The following is a 10687-nucleotide window of genomic DNA, read 5'->3' on the forward strand; positions in this document are numbered from 1 at the left end:
ACTAAATGGAAACACCACAAACACCTGTTATTAGTGGAAATGTCTGTGTCTTTCATCAGACATAGCCAAGCAATACTAGGAGCCAGTATAAAGGTGTCTTTTCTGCTCAGTGTTGGACACCATAACCAACTGACACATAGGACTCTGAACCAGGGAGTTGGAGGTTATTATGGCAGGCAAGTGACCTCACTACTCCCAACCATCCTTTCCTTGGCTTTTTTTTTTTTTTTTTTTTTTTTCAGTACACGGCCCTCTCACTGTTGTGGCCTCTCCCGTTGCAGAGCACAGGCTCCAGACGCGCAGGCCCAGCGCCATGGCTCACGGGCCCAGCCGCTCTGTGGCATGTGGGATCTTCCCGGACCAGGGCACGAACCCGTGTCTCCTGCATTGGCAGGCAGACTCTCAACCACTGTGCCACCAGGGAAGCCCTTTTCCTTGGCTTTTAGAATGACAGGTTTGGGGTAGATAAACTTTAAGGTGCTTTCCAGTTCTAAAATATTATAATTCTAACAGAAAATAGCTTAGTATAATTGGGACGTCAAAGAGCCATTTGTTTTATCATTTAGAGGAAAGCCAGTTTTCAGCCTCTCACTTATTAAATGTTTACACAGCCCCATGCGGCCCTCTGGGCTGGGCGTCAGGGGCACAGAATGAATACATTGCAGTCCTTGTCCTCAAGGAGCACACAGGCTGGGGTTGCAGAGGGGAGACAGGTGTGTAAACAGATCATTAACATGCAATGGCACAAGGGACCTGGCAGAGGAGCAGACAAGGAACAGACAGGAGGAAATGACTAACTCACCCTGGGAGATGCCCAACAGAGGAGGCGCTGTTCACGATGAGCCTGGAAAGGTGAGTTCAATAGATTATCTGTGCAGAAGGCCAAGTTAGAGGGAAGAAAATCTGGGCAGAGGAGAAATCATGTGCCGAAGGAGCCCAGGATGTTCCAAGAAAGGAAGTCTGGTAAGAATGGGAGAGGTATGGGGACTTTCTCCTGTTGGCGGGAAGAGCCACTGAAGGGCTTCACATAGGAATGAGGCAGGCTCAGACCTGCCTTACAGCAAGCTCCCTGGTACTGGTGTGGAGGGTGGACCAAGGGAGAAGGGCCTGAGGGCGGGGACACTGAGCCTTTGGGAAGCTCCTGCATTAAGAGTTGAATGAGCTGGTGAGGGTCTGGGTTAAGGCAGGGGCAAGGGAGAGAGAAGACAGATGCTACTGAAGGAAGAGAAATTTTCCCCAGGGCGCATGAACTGAATTACATTTATCATGTTGAGGAGGAAAAACTTTTCTTATGACCTCTTAGGTTCAGTACCTAGGGACCTGTGAATTAAACTAACACAAAACAGATTAACAGGAGAAAAAGCACAGAACTTTTGTTAATATTGAAACGCATAGGAGTTCACAAAAAAGAAGTGAAACTCAAAAAAGCAATCAGACTCAGAGGCGTATATACCATTTTAAAAAAGGAAAGAGGGTTTGGGCTTCCAGGGAGGATAAATCACAGAAAAGTGACTAGGAAATATATAGGGGAACCAATGGAAGATAAGTTATCTTAGTAAGTTTTAAGTCTGCAAGTTTATCTGGGTATCGACTCCCCATCTTGGTCTTCCCCTCCTGGTGGTGGGGGCAGGTTAGTGTTCTTAAAGGAAAATATATGCCCTCCTGTTAGGCAGATAAAAGAAGGGTAGGGGGATTCCCTGGTGGCGCAGTGGTTGAGAGTCCGCCTGCCGATGCAGGGGACACGGGTTCATGCCCCGGTCCAGGAAGATCCCACATGCCGCGGAGCGGCTGGGCCCGTGAGCCGTGGCCGCTGAGCCTGCATGTCCAGAGCCTGTGCTCTGCAATGGGAGAGGCCACAACAGTGAGAGGCCCGCGTACCGCAAAGAAAAAAAAAAGAAGGGCAGGAACTCTTCCTGCATCTGTTGATTCTCAATTGCCTTCAGCTCAAGAGGATCCTTATGCCAAATTGGTATATTTCAGGGTGGCATATTCTGATGCTCTATGTGAGTGGTTTTGAATTTAACCTCACTGAGCCTCACTTCCCTCACCTCCCAAATGAAGATAAAACTTTGCAGATTTACAGTTAAAATAAAATGACACAATCCATTTAAACCACTCAAGACAATAGAAAGTTTCAGCAAATATAAGTCAACATCATCTTAATTATCATGCACTACGGTCCAGTCCTCCCTGCGGAAACAGGGCCGAAAGGAGCTGGCCAGTCCACTCGATCTTGGCATGAGGTCAGTGCAGACTAGGGCTCAGTGGGCGAGGGAACCCAGAGTGACCAGGAGTCAAAGAGCCAGAAAACCAGGGAATAAGTGTCGTTTGGGTGTCAAGGGTCAAGGCTAGAAAAGCCAAAATCTGTCATCAAGGTTAAGGGACTAGCATGGAGGCCAAAATAGGAAACAAAGGCAAGAAGGTCAGGAAGATGCAGGGACTGAGTAAGAAGCCTAGAGCAAGGTTTGGGGAGAGGAAAGAAGGTTCAGAACAATTGCCTCGTGGACAGGGCTGAAGAGCCCAGGGTGTGGATGGCCCCGAGGAGTCAACCCAATTTAAAAGACAGGATGGACTGGAGCAGACACCATTGACCATCACCCACTAGTGACCTTGAGGACACCTCCCAACAAAAGACCTGAGAACCTTGTAAAGAATCTCTTCAGGGAACTCCCTGGTGGCCCAGTGTTTAGGACTCCATGCTTTCACTGCCGAGGGCGCCGCAAAGTGCGGCCAAAAATGATTATAAAAGAAAAAAAAGAATCTTTCCAGTTTCAAGGTAACAGTGGCAACATTCAGTCCCTGTCATTGTTCTTCCCCTCCAAGACTGAAGACACGCGGGAAGAGATCATTGCACAAAATAAGAACTTTCATCTGACTCGCCAAACCTTGTTCTAAATGTTTTCCTGTATTAATCCTTTCATCCCCTCAACCCCATGAAGTAGACACCATCCTCATCCCCATTTTACAGATGAGTCAGGTGAGGCTTAGAGATAGTGAGTAACCTGGGTGAGGTCGTCCAGCCCATAAGATCCCTGCTGCCTGACGCCAGAGACCCCCAACCACTCGGCTCTACTGCCTCGCCCTGGGGTGAGACTGTGGGGGCCGGAGGCAGGAGATAAAAGCTCAGCCTGGACCACTGATGCCTCTTCCTGAAACAGAAGGGAAAGCGGGGAAGGTCAAATAATTTGGAGTTTCCGGGAGAGGAAGGAAGTTGAGGTTGTTGAGACTTGATAGCCTATATTTTCACTGAAAAGCCAAGCTTGGTCTGTGTGAAAGAGTTGGCAGGGTGATGGTGGGGAAACATGAGGCTTAGGATTTCCTGGAAGGGGCCCAGGACCCTGAAATGCAGGGAGAGGGCTGGCGATGGGCACTGCCCTAAGCAAGACCTGGCTTTCCTGGACCAGGTGCTGCTTCTAAAGTCAGGAAGCCCCAGGGGGCCTTTAACAAGACCCAGCCCCAGAGCGCTGGCCTTTTAAAATGCTGATTTGGGGAGTCCAATACAGACAATACTTGTGGGGCCCCCTCTAACGTGTGCCCATGGAGAAATGGACTAGAATCTGGCTGTTTCTGATGCAGCCCCAATTCAGCAGCAGCACAGGGAATTTGTTGCAGACTCTGGCCCGCAGTCACATTTACTGAATCAGAATCTGCATTTTAACAAGTTCCCAGGTGATTCGTGTGTGCATTAGGGGGTGAGAAACACTGCTCTAGAAGGCAAAATGCCCAACTCCAAAGAGGCTGTTCAAGCCTCAAAGTCACTGGGGGTTGAGAGTCTCATTACCATGTTTCTCATCAAGATGAAAACCTCTGGAGAATCAGCAGTGCTCGAGCCTGTGCCAATGATGCTAGAAAAAGTCTCGATTTCAACATTCAGATGAAAGATGACATGGGATGACTCCGTATGTTCTCTGCAAGGAGAAGGAAGCTGGTCTGAATGTGTGGCCTCGGGCAGGAGAGCATTCCTGTCTCGTATCCAGTGGCCCTGGGCAGTGTTCCCAGCACCATCCAGTCATAACTGAGCACCTACTAAGTGCCAGGCGTTCTCCTAGCAGCTGGGGAAACCACAGCGAACAAATCAGGCAAAAATCCCCACCTCCAAGAAGCTTACATTCTCCTGGGGAAAGAAAATAAATCAAATAAGTAAAAACACATAGTTTGCTAGATAGTGTCAGTACAATAGAGGAATGTAAAACAGGAAGGAGTGCAGACAACATCAGTGGTCTTTGCAGTTTTAGATAGTGGAGACCAGGTAGGCCTCCCTGAGAAGGTGACATTAAGTCAAGGCCCAGAGGAGATGAGGGAGCAAGTTCGACAGTGATCTGGGGAAACAGCATTGCAGACAGAATAAACAGTCAATGCAAGGGCCCTGGGGCAGGAGTATGGCTCGCTTGCTTAAGGAACAAGGAGCCTGGTATGGCTGGAGAGGATGAATAAGAGGAGTAGGAGCGGCTTCCCTGGTGGCACAGTGGTTGCGGGTCCGCCTGCCGATGCAGGGGACACGGGTTCGTGCCCCGGTCCGGGAAGATCCCACATGCCGCGGAGCAGCTGGGCCCGTGAGCCATGGCCGCTGAGCCTGCGCGTCCGGAGCCTGTGCTCCGCAACGGGAGAGGCCACAATAGTGAGAGGCCTGCGTACCGCAAAAAAAACAAAATCGAGGAGTAGGAGGGTTGGTCAGAGAGTCAGCACAGGGCCAGATCCTGTTAGGCCCTGTAGAGTGCAGTTGGAATTTTCACTTTCACCAGGAGTGAGATGGCAGGCAAAAAGGGTCTTGAGCAGAGGTGTGATGTAGGCTGACCTGGGTTGTAACAGGATCACTGTGTCAAGGATAAGCAGAAGTAGGGAAACCAGTTGCGAGGCTCCTGAAAGTGTCCAGCCAAGACATGCTAGGGACTTGGAGCTGGGTGGTAGCAGTGGCAGTGGTGAGAAGAGGCTGGATTCTGGATATCGAGCGAAGGTAGAGCCAAGAGGATTTCCTGGCCAGTTTAATGTGGGATGACTCCAGAACTCTTGGCCTGAGTCACTGGAAGATGAAGTTGCCATCGTCTGAAATGGGGAAGACTGCAGGCAGAGCAAGCACAAACAAAAGAATCTGGAGCCACAGAGCCTGGTGCGAGCGCTCAAGGAGAAATATGTCACGTTTTCATTTCATACGTCTGGGAGCAAGTGGTTTGTAGTTTTTGTTGGAAAATGTAGTCAGGTGTCTCCCGCTCCCCCACTTAAAAGGATAAACTAAAGTATCGGATTACCAAGTCCTCGCAAATGTCAACAGTTGGCAGGCACCGCATGCATCCGAGCCTGGTACGTCACCCTGAGCACAACCAGTGAGGATCCAGCTCATTGCGATGAAAGTGGAGGGCCGGATGGGACCGGGAAATCGGGTTAGCGCCAGAAGTCGCACTGCCTGGTACCGCCCTGGCCCCATCCTCGTTCTCTCAGAACGAACCTTTAGTGAAAGCCACTTGGTGCTTGGCTTCTTCAGGCACAGATGAGAAGAGCCTTCCTCTGCCTACAGGGCCACCAGTGAGGCCAGGAGAAGACCTGTCCAGGGCACAACGTGGCCAGGCTTGATCAGCAGCTGGAGACCTCTTTTTTCCCCCCGGCTTTACTGAGATATAATTGATGTGTCACGTTATGTAAGTTTAAGGTGTACATTGTGATGATTTGATACACGTATATATTGTGAAATTATTGTCATAATAAGGATAATTAACACATCCTTCGCCTCACATAATTACAATTTTGTTGCTGTTGCTATGGTGAGAACCTTAAACCTCTACTCTCACAGCAACTTTCAAGTATACAGTACAGTACTATTAACTAGAGTCACCAGGCTGTACATTAGATCCCCAGAACTTATTCATATTATAACTGAAAGTTTGTACCTTTTGACCAACATCTCCCCATTTCCCCACCCCTCAGCCCCTGGAAGCCCCCATTTTACTCTCTGCTTCTATGAGTTTGCTGTTTTTAGATTCCACATATAAGTGCAGTCATATGGTATTTGTCTTTTTCTGTCTGACTTATTTCACTTAGCATAGGCTAAGTGAGGCTCCTGAAAGGGACCCTCAAGGTCCATCCATGTTGTTTCAAATGGCAGGATTTCCTTCTTTTCTTTGGCTGAGTAGTGTCCCATGGTGTATGTACACACCACATTTTGCTCATCCATTCACCTGTCATGGAAACTTAGGCTGTCTCCATGTCTTGGCTATTGTAAATAATGCTGCAATGAACATGGAAGTGCAGATATCTCTTCAAAATAGTGATTTCATCTCCTTCGGATATATACCCAGAAGTGAAATTGCTGGATCATGGGGTAGTTCTATTTTTAATTTTTTGAGGAACCTCCATACTGTTCTCCATACTGGCTGCACCAATTTACATTCCCACCAACAGTGTACGAGGGTTCCCTTTTCTCCATATCCCTGCCAACATTTGTTATTTATAGACTTTTTGATGATAGCCATTCTGACAGCTCTGAGATGATCTCTTATTGTGTTTTTGATTTGCATTTCCCTGATGAGTACTGATATTGAGCACATTTTCATGTACTTGTTAGTCATTTGGGAAAATGTCTATTCAAGTCCTCTGCCCATGGGATTGTTTGGATTTTTTGCTATTGAGTTGTGTGAGTTTCTTTTAGATTTTAGATATTAACCCCTTATCAGACATATGGTTTACAAACATTTTCTCCCATTCCATAGGTTGCCTTTTCATCTTTTTGATTGTTTCTTTCACTGTGGAGAAGCCTTTTAGTTTGATGTAGTCCCATTTGTTGATTTTTGCTTTTGTTGCTTATGCTTTTGCTATCATATTCAAAAAGTCATTGCCAAGACTGATGTCAAGGAGCTTCTCCCCTATGTTTTCTTTTAGGAGTTTTACAGTTTCCGTTCTCACACTTAAGTCCTTAATCCATTTCGAGTAAGTTTTGTGAGTGGTGTAATTTTGGGTCCAATTTCATTCTTTTGCATGTGACTATCCAGTTTTCACAACACCATTAGGAAAATGGAAGAGACTACCCCTTTGCTGTTGAGTATTCTTGGCAGTTGGGGACCTCTTGATGGAACCTTTATGAAAATCAACAAGGAACATGCCAAGGTCACCTGACATATGTTGTCCTTTCAAAAAATTCACTCAATTTGCATACAGCCCTATGAAGAACATTTGGCTTATATCGTGCAGTTTCAGCACTAGGAGCCTTAAAAATCATCAATTTGATGATGAAAAAGAGTCTATAGGTTAGCGGGACTTACACAGCTAGTCAGGGGCAGAGCTGAAACAGAGATCCCACCACCCTAACACCCCCGGGGCCGTGAGTGTGCTTGGGGAAGCCAAGAGATGGCAATGGTCCACCAGTTCTTGTAGAGAGAAAACTTTGAACCTGTTTCTTATGTATACAGTTGAAACTATATTCGACCAGGATTTGTAGAGCCCTCCCTGGAAGCATCCTAAATTCCCAATTATTATTTTGACCTGTGAGACTTCAGGGTAGCATCTGCCTCCACACTGCTACATCTAATGTGGCCACATTTCACAGCACCACCCCCTGTTGTGTTGCTCTGACACTGCGGGTTTTGTCAGTGCCATGATGTGAGAAGGGTCGAGAACTTTTCCTTTTTATATATACTTTTTATCTTTTGATCATTTTAAAATATACCAATGTTGGTGGAATCTACTTTCCAGGTCATCAACCCCTTGACAATCATATTTCTTAAAAAGCTTGGCTGAGTACTTCCCTGGTGGCGCAGTGGTTAAGAATCCGCCTGCCAATGCAGGGGACACAGGTTCGAGCCCTGGTCCGGGAAGATCCCACATGCCGTGGAGCAACGAAGCCTGTGCGCCACAACTACTGAGGCTGCGCTCTAGAGCCCACGAGCCACAACTACTGAAGCCCGCGTGCCTAGAGCTTATGCTCCGCAACAAGGGAAGCCGCCGCAATGAGAAGCCTGCGCACCACAACGAAGAGTAGCCCCTGCTCACCACAACTAGAGAAAGTCTGCACACAGCAACGAAGACCCAATGCAACCAAAAAAAAAAGCTTGGCTGAGAGTCATCTTAGACCAGCCTTTCCAAGGGCAATGGAAAGATGCTCAGTGTGGCCCACGATGGGAGGAAAGAGGCTGTACCTCTCAGGCTTCAGCCACAGTGACGGGAACCCGTCAGGAACACTCAGCCTCCATAAGGAAGGCAGCACCTGGACCTCCTTTAGACTGTGGTCGATTTCCTTGTGATAAATGTTCTGAAGCTCTGAAATTCTTGCATCGTTTCTCGAAGTCTTTCTTCAGTCTAAGTCCATTTTTTAAAGTCTTCTAGATCCCATTCTTTTAAATCTTAGGAATAAGGTGTGTGTAAGGCTGGCATAAAGAATCTGTTCAATACATGTGTGTTGAAAGCATATTGTAGTTAAAGTATACAAAGTCGTATGATAAAATAAGTGATTGTGCTCATTATCGGCTTTAACTGAATGTTTCATAGGACTTTTCTAAGTTGTAAAAAAAAATAGTAAATTGGTTCATTCAGTAAAACAAAACAGCAAATATTTGCTAAAAGGTTAACTTTAAAAATAAAAGATTGGGGCTTCCCTGGTGGCGCAGTGGTTGAGAGTCCGCCTGCCGATGCAGGGAACACAGGTTCGTGCCCCGGTCCAGGAGGATCCCACGTGCTGAGGAGCGGCTGGGCCCGTGAGCCATGGCCGCTGGGCCTGCGCGTCCAGAGCCTGTGCTCCGCAACGGGAGAGGCCGCAACAGTGAGAGGCCCGCAAAATAAATAAATAAATAAATAAATAAAATAAAAATAAAAGATTGAGTGAGACTAAATTCAGCAGGTATCATCAGTGCATTATCACCAGAATGGTGTGATGTGATATGTAGATTATTTGCTTAATAATCCACAAGAACAACCCAAAATAACTAAATGGTAGACTGTCTCAATCACCACTTTATTTTTCTATCCAAGGATAATGTAAACTACATGGAAATTACTGTAATATGTGGAATACTGGCAAAACCTTCTAGCTAGAAGTATGCAACTGTAAATGAGACGAGCTTGTACCCTTTGTTCCACTGTGCACACCCTTGGGATCTCAATTGTACAGAGTACTTGATTTCTTTGGAGAGTTATTGAGTTGAAGGTTTCATCTCTGTTCTTATATTTAAGGTCCTCCTTTGCTGCTTTTTTGAGGGGAGAGGAGAACTAGAGGCCCACAGCATGTCATGTCATATGGATATGCAATCAGTATTAACCCCAAATAATTAAACAATATGTTCTTCATAAAAATAGGCCTTTGTTACTCTTTTTATATTTTTATGTTTTTTTGCGGTACGCGGGCCTCTCGCTGCTGTGGCCTCTCCCGTTGCGGAGCAACAGGCTCCGGACGCGCAGGCCCAGCGGCCATGGCTCACGGGCCCAGCCGCTCCGCGGCATGTGGGATCTTCCTGGACCAGGGCACGTGGGATCTTTTCGGACCGGGGCACGAACCCGTGTCCCCCGCGTCGGCAGGCGGACTCTCAACCACTGCGCCACCAGGGAAGCCCAGCCTTTGTTACTCTTCATACTCTGAGTAAGCATTCACACACACACACACACACACACACACACACACACACACACTCTATATTGTAAATCAATGTACCTCAATAAAATAAATATATATATATATATGTCAAAATAAGAAAAAGCAACACTCTAATCGCCTACAAATTAACTATGTGAGTTTCCAGCAGCATTCACAAAAGCAATACCGTAGAATTATTCTAGACTGAATTCCTGCCCCTTTACCACACGAACACGCAGCCAATTCATCCCACCTGCCAAATGACCAGTTTGATGCCTGCCAATGAACTTCTGGGAATACTGTACTGTATTTGTGAAAACATATACTAATCCTTACCCACCACCCCATCTCTTTGTATTACCAGGGATCATGCTAAACTGCCTAATCTGTCACCCCCCGCAGCACGCCCAGTGATCAATGGTGCCTCCACGTGAAGCTGCACTGTTCCTTTTATTTTTTTATCATAATCTTTTTTTTTAACATCTTTATTGGAGTATAATTGCTTCACAATGGTGTGTTAGTTTCTGCTGTATATACAAAGTGAATCAGCTATACATATACATATATCCCCATATCTCCTGCTTCTTGCGTCTCCCTCCCATCCACCCTCCCTATCCCACCCCTCTAGGTGGTCACAAAGCACTGAGCTGATCTCCCTGTGCTATGCTATCATCACTGTCCCTTGACTGGAGCATGCAGACGACTCCTCAAGGCTTAGCCCCCCTTGCAGTTGGGCGTGGCCAAGTGACTAGTCCTGACTGGTCACATTGGGCTGGGAGGAGGAGGGAGTGCCCTTTCCGGGAGAAAGCACAGAAAAACCCCATGGGACTCTCCAGGGCGATGAGGGGCAGCTTACTCCAATGGGCTTCTAAGTGGCTGTGTGGGCAGAGCCTCCTGCCGACTGAGGGGGACACGTAACAGGAGCAGGAAATGAAGGTTGCTGTGTTAAACCCCGGAGCTTGGGAGGTGCTTGTTTCTACAGCATCCTGATGAATCCAGAGACTAGCTGGCATTGCTTCTAAGCCACCTGGACCAGGTATTGTCCCTATAAATGTTGTGCACCTTCTCCAAGAAGCTCTATTTTCCAACCCTGTGGAAGGACACATAAATTTTTTTTTTTTTTTTTTTTTCCTTGCG

This window comes from Lipotes vexillifer, unplaced genomic scaffold, assembly GCF_000442215.2.
Source record: "Lipotes vexillifer unplaced genomic scaffold, Lipotes_vexillifer_v1.1 scaffold1306, whole genome shotgun sequence".
Taxonomy (NCBI): Eukaryota; Metazoa; Chordata; class Mammalia; order Artiodactyla; family Lipotidae; genus Lipotes; species Lipotes vexillifer.